The 13,250-nt window shown below is 41.2% G+C and overlaps 1 protein-coding gene across 4 annotated transcripts in view; it reads left to right on the plus strand.

Annotated features, from left to right (window-relative positions):
- The window catches only part of ENOX1 (ecto-NOX disulfide-thiol exchanger 1), a 365,352-nt gene that overhangs the window by 101,849 nt on the left and 250,253 nt on the right, over nucleotides 1-13,250 (plus strand). For all 4 annotated transcript variants that reach the window (XM_058825014.1, XM_058825015.1, XM_058825019.1 and 1 more), the window contains one exon: nucleotides 9,913-10,001. The gene's annotated coding sequence lies outside the window, so the exon portion shown is untranslated. The remainder of the gene's footprint in view (nucleotides 1-9,912; nucleotides 10,002-13,250) is intronic.

The raw sequence follows: 13,250 nt of genomic DNA on the forward strand, positions 1-13,250 counted from the left end.
GCCCTATTATCATCACATTACTTAAAATAAATACAAACACGGCAAGTGCTTCTGCCCTTGCTAGAAGTATTTTGTGTCTAGAGTCATGGACTCTGGTTTTAGAGGAGGCATTTCAGTCCAAAAGACCATTTTCTGCTTTGCATAAACCTACATGAATTTTGCTGGGTCAAGGATAAGACTTTATTGCAAGTAACTCTTTGTAACAAGCCAGTAACAAAAGAAATCAGAATATGCCTCTTTTGACAGAGGGCAAAGTTTAAAAAAAAAAAAAAGAAAAAAAGAAAGACAGAAGAGTAAGTTTGTATAACTCAGTAACTTTTGACATTTTTACTGCCTTCCTTCCAGGAAAATAGAAGGAGTGGACAATGCTTCTGATCACTGGAAGGGATTTGGGGAAAGTCTTGTCCACATAGGAAATCTGTGTTGGCAGAAAAGTGTCCATGACAGGCAGTTACTCATCTGAGTAATTCCTTAAATGTTAACCAGACTTTCATGAGCAGATTTCCAAATCATTGAACTGACCAGAACTTTGCTCCAGTGCTTTGAGGACTATTCCTAGCATAAGTCTCCTTCGTTTCTTTTCTTTCCCTCCAATAACAAAGTAAGAAGATAACAGAGTTTTGCTTTTGATTGTTCCTTATGATCAGCTCTTCATAGGGACTCAATTTGTGCTGCTGTTGCTGCCAAAAAATCCCCCATGGCAATGCAAAGTTCCTTTTTCCTTAGTACAGACAACATTTGCAGGCCTGATGAAAGCGTTTCCCTCCAGGCTGTTGTTTTCTCTATACTCACTACTGCTACCATGTCTCATGGTCCTAATGCCAAAATGACTCTTCCCTGAGGGAGTTACTCACAAAGGTGGTAGACAAATCACTATTTTTCCTCCCCCCGTGTGTGTATGTTTTCTTTCTGGTATCTCTTAGGAAGGAGATTTTTTCCCTCTTGTTATTAGTGGTCTCATTTCAAGGTGTATGGAAGTTTTGGTATTGTGTATTAGAGATGAAACTTTGCCAAGCAATTTTTTTTCTTTTTTTATTTAATTTTTCAGGATATCATTGGTTTGGATAGCAGATGCAGATATGTAATCTCTTCACAAAGATTGTATGAATTGCAATTTTCGTGTGTATATTCTGTGTTCCAGAAATGCCTCCATGGTCAATTGGTTAATATCACTTTTGGCCCATTTTATCATCTTTTCATGATGGTGCTGTACAGTGTCTAATCATGCTACACTGATAATAAGAAAATATGTGTTTGCATGATACAGTTATCCATTATAATATAATGGAGAAATTACTGCTGTTTTTATTCCTGCTAAGATCTGCAGTAATTTAGCTGCTTTGATTTAAGTGGTTATGTGCTCTGAAATATTATGGTGTTCCCTACCTTTCTCCCCTCATATCTGTCCAGTCTCTCCCAAATGGCTGGGCTGCTTTACCTGTGAGCCTGCTACTGCTCTGGGCTTGAGTGGCTGACTTTAATCTCTCTTTCAGTGCTACTCCAGTCATAGTAATATTCTGTGTATTTTGCTCACATTTGGGCACATATTTGTAGGGCGTTTTGTTCTAGTTCTGTGCTCTGCTGACCCCTGGATACTTTTAGCTGTACCTAGCTTGGTTGGAAGTCGTAATTGTCCTTAATTCAGCACATGTGAGCCCACACCTGAAGTACTGTATCTGATTTTGGGGTCCCCAGTAGAAGAAAGGCATAGGTAGACTGAAGCAAGGCCCCTGGAGGACCACCAAGATGTACAGTGAGCTGGAGCAGAAGATATATGAGGAGTGGAGAGATCTGGGACTGTTCAGATCAAGGGAAGGTCATTGGGGAATCTTATTGCTGTCTAAGACTACCTAATGGGAGGGGATGCATAAGTCAGACTCTTTTCAAAGGTGCATGATGATAAGAAAAAGAACAGACACAATTTGGAACATTTGAAATCCTGACTGTATATATTTGGAGGGGAAAAAGTCACCATAGGTGTGATCAAAGACTAACACAAATTGTCCAGAGAGGCTGTGAAATCTCCAACCTCAAAGCTGTAAAAAACTTGACTGGAGAAGACTCTGAGCAATCTCTTTTAAGCACAAGAGGACCCTCAGTGGTCCCTTCCAATATAAATTATTCTGTGACAACCTTAACCTCAGAGAGAAAGAGCAGATGATACAGGCAGCTTTGAAGGTCTGGATGGGAAGCTCTGGGAATCAGTCTCCAGAGAAAGAGGATTTGGGGGATAGCTAGTTATAGAATCATAGAACAGCCCAGATTGGAAGAGACCTTGAAAGATCATCTGTCCAACATTTTGTGGGAAAAGAAGTCTAGATGAGATTATCTAGCACCATGTGGAATTGCATCTGAAAAAGCTCTAGACAGAAATTCTACCACATGCCTTAGGAGGTTGTTCCAGTGGTTGACTGTTCCCAGGGTAAAAGTTTATTTTTCATATTGAGCTGAAACCTCTCTTGGTACAACTTTCATCCCTTGCCCTTTGTCTTTTCCCTATGTCTCCTTGTAAAGAGAAAGCCTCCATTCTCTTTGCAGCTGCCCTTTTAAGTACTGGAATACTGTGATGAGGTCCCCTGAGCCTTCTCTTCTCCAGGGTGAAGAGAGGCAATGACTGAATGCAATTTTCATCCAAAGTTTTATAAACAGTTCCACTGAAAAAGAGGAGAGCAAGGCAGCTGCAGGAAGGTGAAGGACAGTGACAGTAACTCTAGCCAGTTCTGGTGCCTTGAAGTCCCATCCTCCCAGATTTCTCTCCTCAATTTGCTTTTGTTTACGCTTCTTGGGCCTGAAGCTGCAGTGGCGTCCTTGGTTCTCGGGCTAGAAAAGGATTGTTTTGTCTAAGTAAACTGTGAAGAGAACTTGCTAACACTTTATATGAAGTTCAGAATTATATACAAATGCAGTACAAAATCTGAAAAATATGACAGCTAAAACTTAAGACATCATTCCCTCTTCTATTTTTGGAGGACTTGGAAAGGAACTAGGCACAGAATATCACTGCTGACCTGCAGCTTGTCCAGAACTGCTGTGGTTTAATCCCAGCCAGCAACTAAATACCATGCAGCCACCCACTCACCCCATCCCCCAACACCCCTCCCTGTGGGGAGGAGAATTGGGAAAAAATAAAAGTTGTGACTTAAGAGCAGTTTAATAAATGAAGTAAGATAAAATTTAATATTAACAATAACAATAATAATGCTGCTAATGATGATAATAGTAGTTATTGAGTAATGAAAAAAGGAGAGAAATAAACCCCAAGAAAAACAGTGGTACACAACACAGTTGCTCAGCATGAAATGAGCAAATGCCCTGGCCATTTCTGAGCATGATCTTCTATAGTATGAAACATGCCATTGATCAGCTGGGGTTATCTGTCCTGGCCATACTCTCTCTCAACTCCTTGATTGGCAGAGTATGGGAATGTGAGCAGTTCTTGACTCAGTGTAAGCACTACTTAGCAGCAATTAAAACATCAGTGTGTTATCAGCCTTATTCTCATACTACATCCAAAACACAGCACTGTACCAGCTACTAGGAAGAAAATTAACCCTGTCCTAGCTGAAACCAGGGTGAGGACACAGCTAACAGGCAAATGATGTGGAGCGCTGGCTGACTCCTGTACTCCTACATGAGGTCAGTAAGCAGGATCCTGAACAAGAGGCTCACAGTCAGGCAGGGCTGCCTGTCTTCCTTTGCTCCCTGCCTCACTGCCTGCCTGCCTTCAGTCCTTGGTAACACCCAGGCTGCTGGCAGCACAGCAAGGAGGCTGGTGAGTATCATTGCATTAGCCTTTATTAAAGGCTGTTAGCATTGTGTGCTGTGACATGTACCTGGTATTTATTACTTTTTCTCTGGATTGCATGGTATCATCTTGGATGGATGTGAGCCAGTTTTCAAATCCTGCCCTTCCTCTTTCCCTCCCACATGTTCAAAATCCAGCTGTGTTCAGCAGGTATAAAAGTGCTGACCTAGAGAGCCCATGACAGCCAGCTGCACTCCTCTATTCCCTTTCTCTCCTGTTTCCATCGCTCATTTTTCAAACAAAGCAGTTCTGCTCTTTCTGGTGCTCAAAATGGGAACTGTGCTTCTCGGTGCAGAAACTTTCTGCCCTTGCTGTCAGTCACACAAGGAGTTTGTGTGCCACCTGCACCAGTTTAGGAAAAGAATCACTTGTACATGTTCAGGGAGAGCCAGCTAGTCTTTAATTCAGTTTTCAAGCATGTAGTATGTTTTGCTCAAGCAAATAATTAATTCAGTTCACCATTTGAAGTTTGTTAGAGAAGCAGTCTCAGTAAGGCGTTGTCTCAGGAGCATAAATCCTAGTAAGTCTTTGGAAGTATAAATTTTGCTGTGGCATCTTCTGATCAGTGAAACAGGTCTTTTGCTGTCTGGTCAGCTTTTCTCCATGTCACAGCTGCCTTGGGAAGGGCAAACAGAAGCTTTAGACTTTACATGAGAATATTCATCTTCCTTACACAGCAAATGTTCCCCAAATTGCTGCACACTGATAGCTTCACACCATGGCCACCTTCCCACAACAGGTCCCTGGCCTGAGGAGTCACAGAGACCTCCACAGTACAGAGGAATCACCACCTGAATTGCCCTGTGCAGTAAACATGAGGCTGTGTTTCACTATTTGGGTGCTGCTGGAGCTGGAGATGAGGTACAAAGTCACAGACTTTGTGCTCAGATAGTCAGCAGAGGAAAAGACACCTGTCATGCTCAGAGGGTTAAAAAAGTGGAGCAGCCTCTGTACCTGCATTGCAGAAATGTGAGTGAGAAAATACATGATGAAGTGAGGATGAAATTTGTTGCAGTGAAGAACTGAACAGTAAACAGCACCCGTTGCTTCTGTGCTTTTTGACTGTCATTTATGAAATGGCCAGATCCTTCAGGACACGGCTGTTCATTATTTATTGCATTTTGCAAAGCTGAGTATGGAGAAGATGCAACCTAGGAACCTCTGGAAACTAAAGGAGGCATGAGGGGTTGTTGGTTTGTTGTTTTTTTGTTTTTTTTTTTTTTTTCCTCTCTGAAAACTTTTTCTTTTAAAGCAAGTAGGACAGACAGTAAAGGAAACATCCCCTTCATTGTTGTGATACTGGTGAATTGAGATATCCTGGGAGAAAGAGTCTAAACAAAGGGATATGCTGGAGTGCAACCATACTGTGTGAATTGGAAGTTGATAGCAAAGAGTTGTCTACAAGTAAGTAACTTCACAACATTTCCATCAGTCCAGGGCATTGAGTATCCCTGCATGCTCCAAGCCAAGTGTTGGCTTGTTTGGGGGCTGGGAATTGCACTGTTGGAAATGACAGGCTGCCAAGCCGTTCTCACAGATACAGGCAATTTTTGCAGTGAGCCAAGAATTAAACTTTATGGCCAAGAGTTAAACCTTGTGTGAGGTGAAAAATAACAACCGTTTTGCAGTTCATATGCTGTTTATGCATTTGTACCATTAAAGAATAAGTCTTATTTGGAAATAGGTCTCAATTTTGAAATCTTTTAAATTTCCCTCTTTACATACTGTTCTTGCACTATAAGAAGGCATCATCTGCTGCTTTTAAAATGTACTCTAAGTAGTAAGACTTGAATAACAAATGCTACATTAAGCTAATAAACATCTTTAGACCAGTGGGTCATGGCACTGAAAATGCCTGTTCATGAAAGCTCAAAATTTTTCAGCTTTAGAAACCCATGGAAGCACATAAATCACTCAAAATAAACCCACAGAGAAATTATCTCCCCTTCCCCACTGCTGCCCTGCTGTGGGAAAGACCTTTTGCTACCCCTGATTTCCCCTCGGAGTGAAATCACATCCACCCCTCAATACAAAATTAATAAAGGTATATAGAGCATGTTGAGCAAACACTGACATATCCCCAATGGTGAATTTACATCTCTCCATTCTGTTTAAAATTAATAAAGGAAGACAAGGCATACAAAACCAACGCAGGAGAGTATAAAACCCCTCACACAAAGCCCACCAAGGCTCGGCACTGAGGGCGAGCTTCTGCACCAGAGTAAGCGTCTCTAAGCATGAGGCAAATCTTGGGGTGGAAGTGCTGGTTCCCCTCCTTGGACAGGTTCAGGAGGGCTGCCTGGCAGCATGCCCAGTGGATTTGTCACTCAGGAGTGGGAATTGCCTGAGCTCTTTGATGTATTTGCAACGTGTCTGTGACATTCCCTCCTTCCTGCACGTGATGTGCAGGATAAAAGATGATGTTTCAATTGAAGTCTTGCTCAGCTGCATCCCACCTTCCACTTGCCTTTTGCCCTTCCCTCTCCCAAAGGCATACTCTGCTGTCATCAGCGTGCAGTTATGGGTCTGTGAAAATGTTCTGTGATCTGAACAGCCAGCCAAAGTCTTTGTGGTCTGTTGTGATGGACCAGGGACTGCTGGAGCAAGGGATTGAAGATCCTCTGAATGTCTGTGGCATTCGCCCCCTTTAGAAAATTGCCTGATTTTAGCATAGAAAATTGGTAAGCATCCTCAAACACTCCTTAGATAATTTGACTCAATTATTATTTGCTTCTCAGGTACCTCTTTATAGACTGGGATGCTTGGCATGGAGGTCAGATACCAGCAAGAAGGGCTCTCATAGTTATCCTAGAGAAATTAGATATATTCTCTTATACTCAAAGCAGTCAATAACCTCTTCTTTACCAGCACCTGTTACATCTGTGCCCTTCAGAGCTGTGCCAGGCCCCTCCATAAGTGCCAGCCATTGATTCAGCTGCAGAAACTTCCCACAGCTGATCGTGAGCAGTTGGAAACTGTCAGTTTTCGAAATGTTTATGGCCACACATTTCTGAAGAGATGAGCTGTCTTTTGTTGCATGCTGGCTTCAGGTTAACCTATTTTTTATCACTCTGATGTTTTGTAGACACCGCTGGTTACTCCCAGGTTTGCAGCATCAGCTTCTCCCACCAGTTCATGTGTATTTTATGAGCCCAGAGATGTTTTGGCAGAAAGTGGAGCTGTGCCAAAAAGCGCTGTTCCTGCTTTTCTTCATGCTTGCCTTTTTTTTCTGTACTTGCAGCATCTGAGGAAGGGGAATGCTATAGCTGTGGCAAGGAAAAGCTGCCCAAACTGCTTGGTAGAGTGATGGCTTGTGTGCATATTTACAACTGTGCAGGAGCAGTGTGTCAACTGTGTGTCTTAATCTCCTTACCTACCAACTCCTCACACTGCTTCTGAGACAAATTGTGCCAGTCTGTGGTGGCCTGTTGGAGATCTGTAGATGGTACTTTGGTTGCCACAAAAGTAGGATTTATTTGGGGACTGTATTGCAAGGACTCCAGAGATTTTGTCAAGCTTGATGTCCCATGTGGGATCACACCAAGGCATCCCCCTTGTGCCCTGTGGGACAGACCCACAGTGTCCTCCCTCTACCAGCACTTCAGTGGGACTTCAGTGAGTACAAGGCCAAGCTGCTAATCTACAAATTTCAGAAGCACATTTTGCAAGCAATGCCTTTTAGCTAACTTAAAGGTGAACTGCTCATTTGGATGAGGAACTGCGTTAGGTAGGATGAAGCTGTTGCAAGAAAACATCTTCCTTCCAAGAAAATTCCTTTCTGTAGGCGAGTCTTTAGTCATCTTTGTAACCTTTGTCATCCTGTCCTCCCTGGGGAGTTTACTCTGTGACCTTTTCTATTCTACCAAGGCATCTCATAAATTATTATTCTTTTAAATGGCACTTAGACTGTTGTCGTGACTGCTAGCCTTGAAGATTTGCAGTCTACTCTGTAATTTTGAGGGGGAAAAAATGGTTTAGTGACAGAAGAAATATTGTTCCTCATGATAAAACTACTTTTGTGTTTCATTTTCCACTCAAGTCATTCATATCCCTGTCACTAACCTCATTCAGGTCAAGGGCTTGAGGCAGAGAACGGTCATAATATTTTTGGTCAGACTGATGCATCTGAATATTGCAAACATCTGTAATTTTGAATTGAAATGAACATTGTGTTAAATCCTCAGGCAGATATTATCAAGACATAATAGATTACTGAAGTTTGCATTTCTTTTGGCAATTCAGACCAAGGCTCTGTTGACTGGTTATTTCAGACATTAATGAACCTGTTTACACAAAGGGAGCTGCTCCTTGTGGCTGCAAATTAGATCCTGGATTCTGCAAACTTTGTAGGAAATTCTGTGGGTGAAGTAGCTGAGATAATAATGAAAAAATTAATCAGGCACACATTAAATGTGAAGCATGGAAGAAAACATCTGCAGCACTCGGTGGACATCTGGGTAACATACTTGCAGTGCTGTTTTGCCAGCTTACATCTGGAGTGGTTCATGAGAAGAGAGCAGATGCTAGTGTGAAATAGGTCATCATAGCAGCAGGGCATCAGAACAGAGGCATTTTTTTTTTTTTTTCTTGCAGTAACAGCTATTTCTTTTTATTCACACCAATTATGAAAATGTTAGCCAAGTATGCAATGTGAATGCATGTATTGTGACAAGCCAGTACTCCTAAAGGGTGTCAAGGTAGAAAAATAACCTAACAAGGAGGCTTCAGAGAAGTAGTCCTTTTGCATTACACACAGACTATTCTTTAACAGACATAGTGATTTAGTGATTATTTTTTTGTTAAGATTATGATCTTTTTTCCCCCATGCTTTATATTTGTATTTAGTAGAGATTTTGCTAAATGCCTTCTAGGTGGCAAATGCCCAGAAGCAAAGATGCTAATTCAGGCGAGTTTCATCAGTCATTTCAAAAGAGAGGTCACACAGATAAAAGAAATGAGCAGTACACAGTATGTGAAGCAGTGACGTTCAGTGAGCCCTTGTCACTAGCAGCCATTAGCATGGAGGCCTGCTGTTGCCTTTCAGTGCTTTATGTGCTTTTCTTGACCAGTCAGGGAGCCTTCAGAGCACTGCAGCACTTAGTAGCATGCAAGTTATTGTTTCTTTCTTGAATGCTTTATATTTTTAGTACCATTTAGATTTTTCTGTGCCCCCTTATGCATCTAAATTTTAAAGAGAATCGAAGAATGCATAATTCATATCTGTCCCAGAGGTAATGGAATGACTCAATGATATCCGTGAAGGAGATGATTTTAAATTTCATGTCTTATGCAAGAGGTCATCTTTATACAAAAAGTGCAAAATTGGTCTCAGGGATACCCAGATAATTATCCTTACAATAATGAGCGTGGATTCCAGGGGGGAGTGTCACAGGAAGCTTTAGTGTCTTGTGTGTCACCATCCCTTATTATCACGGCGTCATGGTTGTCGTGATTGAAAACTGATCTCAGGCTATGACTTGTATTTTGACTTGGAATAACACTTCCAGGAGGTGTGAAAAGACAGGTTTGCTTTGATTCTGTTGAAGTATTCATGCAAGATGTGAAGCATTTGTTTACTGCTGAAATTCTTTCCTTCATTTAAAGGAAAAACAATTGTTTATTGATGTTGGGCAGAACCCACTAGTAGATGCTTTGTCACACAGCACAGTTCCACTAGACTGTGGACTATTTCTGCTCTCCTTTCCCAAAAGCCTAGAAGTGCCATGGCTAGAAATAATTGTCTAGTTCTGTGATATGCTATATGTTTGAAAAGGCACTTTATGGTCTGTATTACAGACAGTTCAAAGGGAATATAAATTGGTGCAGTATTCTCTCTTTCTTCTAATCCAGTTCCATATATGCATTGAATTTTTACCCTGAAATATATCTTTAACAGCAACTTACCACTTTGCATTTTATTTAACTTGGACTTTGCTATATTTGTGTAATAGTTATGATCTAGCTGCTCCTGTAGTGTAAAATGTTTAATATCCTCTAAACCAATTCTACTCTGACTTTTAGCATTGTATATCCAAGGAGAGAGCTGATTTTAATTGCTTTTCCTTTGGGAACTTCCTAATTTTAACTTTACTTTCCAATTTTTGCAGGATTGGCCATGAGAATTTGTAGAGTTTGAAATTTGGAAGTTTGGAAATACTGTGATGGGGGCACTGAGAAGTTACCTTCCTGTGTACAGGTCTGTAAAATGTATTGTGTTCTGACTATTTGTCATGGTTTAGGAATGGTATTCTCCAATTTAGTGTTCCCACTGAAACCACTCCAAGCTGTATGTTGCTCACTCCCCTCCTCTCTCCCTACCTCATTCCCTCCTTCCCTCCTCCTTCCTCTCCTCTATGATGGAGTAGTGAGGAGAATGGGGGTCACAAAAGATAAAGATCACAAACTGAGATAAGAACAATTTACTAGAAACAGCAATGCAGTAAGAAAATGAACAGTAACAGCAACAATACTAATGATAGACCGTGTAAGAGAAAGAAATCTTCTTGCTGACCCCATGGAAACCTCTGACAATACACAGCCACTCCCTCTGCCATGCTACCCCAGTCCAGAAGCAAGCCCTTCCCCCTGTCCTTGGAAGATGACCTGAGGTGTACAGGATAACCTCTGGGTCCTAGCCATTCCCCACCCTGGCCATTGCAAAAATTAACCTTGCCCTGGCTGGAACCAGGACAGTATTTCAGCATGTAGATCCCTGTGCTGACTTGTTATCTTTTTTATCTTGAATGCCTGCAAGCCAAATCTAACTTTATGCTAGAGAAAATGTTGTGAAAAATTCATTTTGTTTCTCACCAGATGCTTAGGACATAACTCTATTCTGTTACTGTTGTACAGATGTGGAGTAACCCATTCGTCTTTCCTTCGAAATGAATGATTGCAGTTTATAGAGTTGAACTGCAGAAAGGAATTGGGCCTGTATGTCATTTTCTTCTCACTGCTCTGCCTTTCAGTATGTTTTGGAGCTGCATTACCCTAAAAGGCCCTGAAATCGATTGCTTCCATCCAGGTTGCTCATATGTGAGCAGCTGACCACAGTTACAGCTGTGGATATTTTCAGAAGCACACTTAGCAGACAATCAGCAGAATTACTGAGGCTTTTGGGTCAGGAGGAGCTCAGGTTTATGGAAAGTTTACAAAAATGAAAAAAAAAAGTTTATATTTAAGAGACTGTAAAAAGAGCATAATATTAATGGCCTGACTCCTGTAGTGTCAGCATGGCAAGAAGTGGTGAGAAGCTTGTAGCTAATGCTATGTCCTTGTCAGCTGAAATGATAGTGTGGCCAGCAATCACTCTGATTTAGAGGGTAGAAAACACTCCCCTGCATGTCAATATGTTTTTCTATGCAGCTATATAACAGAGAAAAATTTTATTTCTTACTGCTTTCACAGCTAGTACTGAACAGCATTTTAATAGAAATCTGCCAAGAAAAACCTGTGGGAATCAACTTTTCCATCTGGGTGGTCATACCCTGCTATTGGTCACACTTGGGGTCTGTAGGAATTGTATGCCCTAAATAATAGTTTTCAAAAATGTTCATTTTTGAATATACTGTATTTCATTTGCTTGGTTTACCTTGGCGTGCTTTGGGTGTTACTGTTTTCCATGTTGACTCTGTAGTCGCATACTGTTTTATTGGTCTGTAGGAATTCTGCAGGGAAAGTAGCCTGTAAACCTTAAACAAAATCAGATGGATTTAGGAGGTGAGAGGTATCCAAAACAACTTTTAATTCATTCTTGGAAATTATCATGATAATACCTTTTAAAGCCAACACAGCTCCAAGACACTTTAGAAACTCTTTGAACCTAGATGTAAACCTCACACAAGGGCACAGCTTCTGTAATGAGCGAAAGCCCTGCATCAGACTGGTTGAGATACTGCAGATACAAATCTGATAATGCTGCCTTGGGCCTGTGTTGAGTGAAAGCTCTGTGTTCAAAAATAAGTAGCTTTTCTCTGTAATTGAACAACTGTTGAATGATCTGTGTCATCCTAAGGCTTTGACTGCACTGCTTCTTTCTTTAATGATGATACCCCTTCAGGCAAAATTTGTGGTTTTCTTAGACAGGGGGTGGGGAGAAAGAAGTGCAAAACACTGGAAGACATTTGGGTAAGGGAGAAATCTAGTTGCAGTTGGCATTTGCTAGTACTTTACTAGTAGTAACAGCAGCTTTATAAAATCTTCCTTTCCAGACCTGTCTATGAGTGTTGTTTGAATCACGCCTCACCTAAGGCTTCCAAAAGTTACTGCTAAAATTGCCAAAGCAAAGTGAGGTTGGGCCTGTGTCTTAATAATGTGGTACAAATGCAATCAACAGCTGCCATGGGGAGAATTTTTAGGCAAGTCATTTATCTAAAACACATTTTGAAAGTTTCCTTGTTCAGCAATCTAGTTCTTGGAAATTTGTGATGTACATACAAATTAGTATTGTGCCATTTAAAAAGAGGATAAATATGATACTCATTTGATATATGTACATGTTAGATGCATGTATATTAAGGAGCATAAAGTAGTCAGGTAAGGATGTGCTGTACCTTCATTAGAATGCAGAAGCAAAGGGAAACCAATTAAATTAAAAGGCAAGACCGTTCTACTGAAAAGGACATAGGAAGTGTAATTTCCCCTTGGAAAGTATTGCCCCAAGGTGTTATCAAAAGGTATTGCCAGAAATAGATATTTACATTAATAGGAATGCCGTCACAGATATATTTTTCATATTTTACCTTTATAAAGAAGTTACAACAGTGGTTACACAGCACTTGCAGAAGGCTGAACTCACTGATCCTCAGCTTGGGCTCTGGGTGAAGCTTCTTCTCCAGCTGTGTGGGTATCTCTTGTACCACTTCTCTGAAGCGTCTGGTGTTGATGTTGAATGGAAGCAGAACAGTGATCTAGCTAAATAATTAGTTTAACCTGGGTCAGCTATTTCCATTTATCCCATGTCTTTCACTGCAAATTTCAAGGGTTTTTTTGTCATTTTTAAGTATCTCCTCCTCTTGTTTTCTTAATCTCTTGTTTATTTCCTGCATATGATCCCTCAACTCATTCTCCAGAGAGATCTCTTTCATTCCTGAGATCTTTATTACTTGTTCTTGCTTTGTTGGAATTTTATTAAAGTATTGCTTGAGTTTCTAAAGTTTTCTGTTGGGGTCACTAAATACCTCTTGGGGTGTCCTCAGATCTTTGCCCTTGACACTCCTGTGGTGAAACAAGTATGGTTTGGTTTTACAGGGAGCAGAGAAAAACATAAGTTGTGAAAACAGTTCATGGCCAGCCACCACATGGGATGAGGAGGCTCTGACTCCTGGGGCTGGGCTCCTCTGCCCTGTCCTCCTGTTACAACCTCCTGGGCACACAGTCAGCGTGGGCTGGCTCCTGGGGGAGTTTGCTTGGGGCAGCACTGCTCTGTTGTCTTGCTGCTTCTCAA

Source organism: Ammospiza caudacuta, chromosome 2, assembly GCF_027887145.1.
Source record: "Ammospiza caudacuta isolate bAmmCau1 chromosome 2, bAmmCau1.pri, whole genome shotgun sequence".
In the NCBI taxonomy this organism is placed as follows: domain Eukaryota; kingdom Metazoa; phylum Chordata; class Aves; order Passeriformes; family Passerellidae; genus Ammospiza; species Ammospiza caudacuta.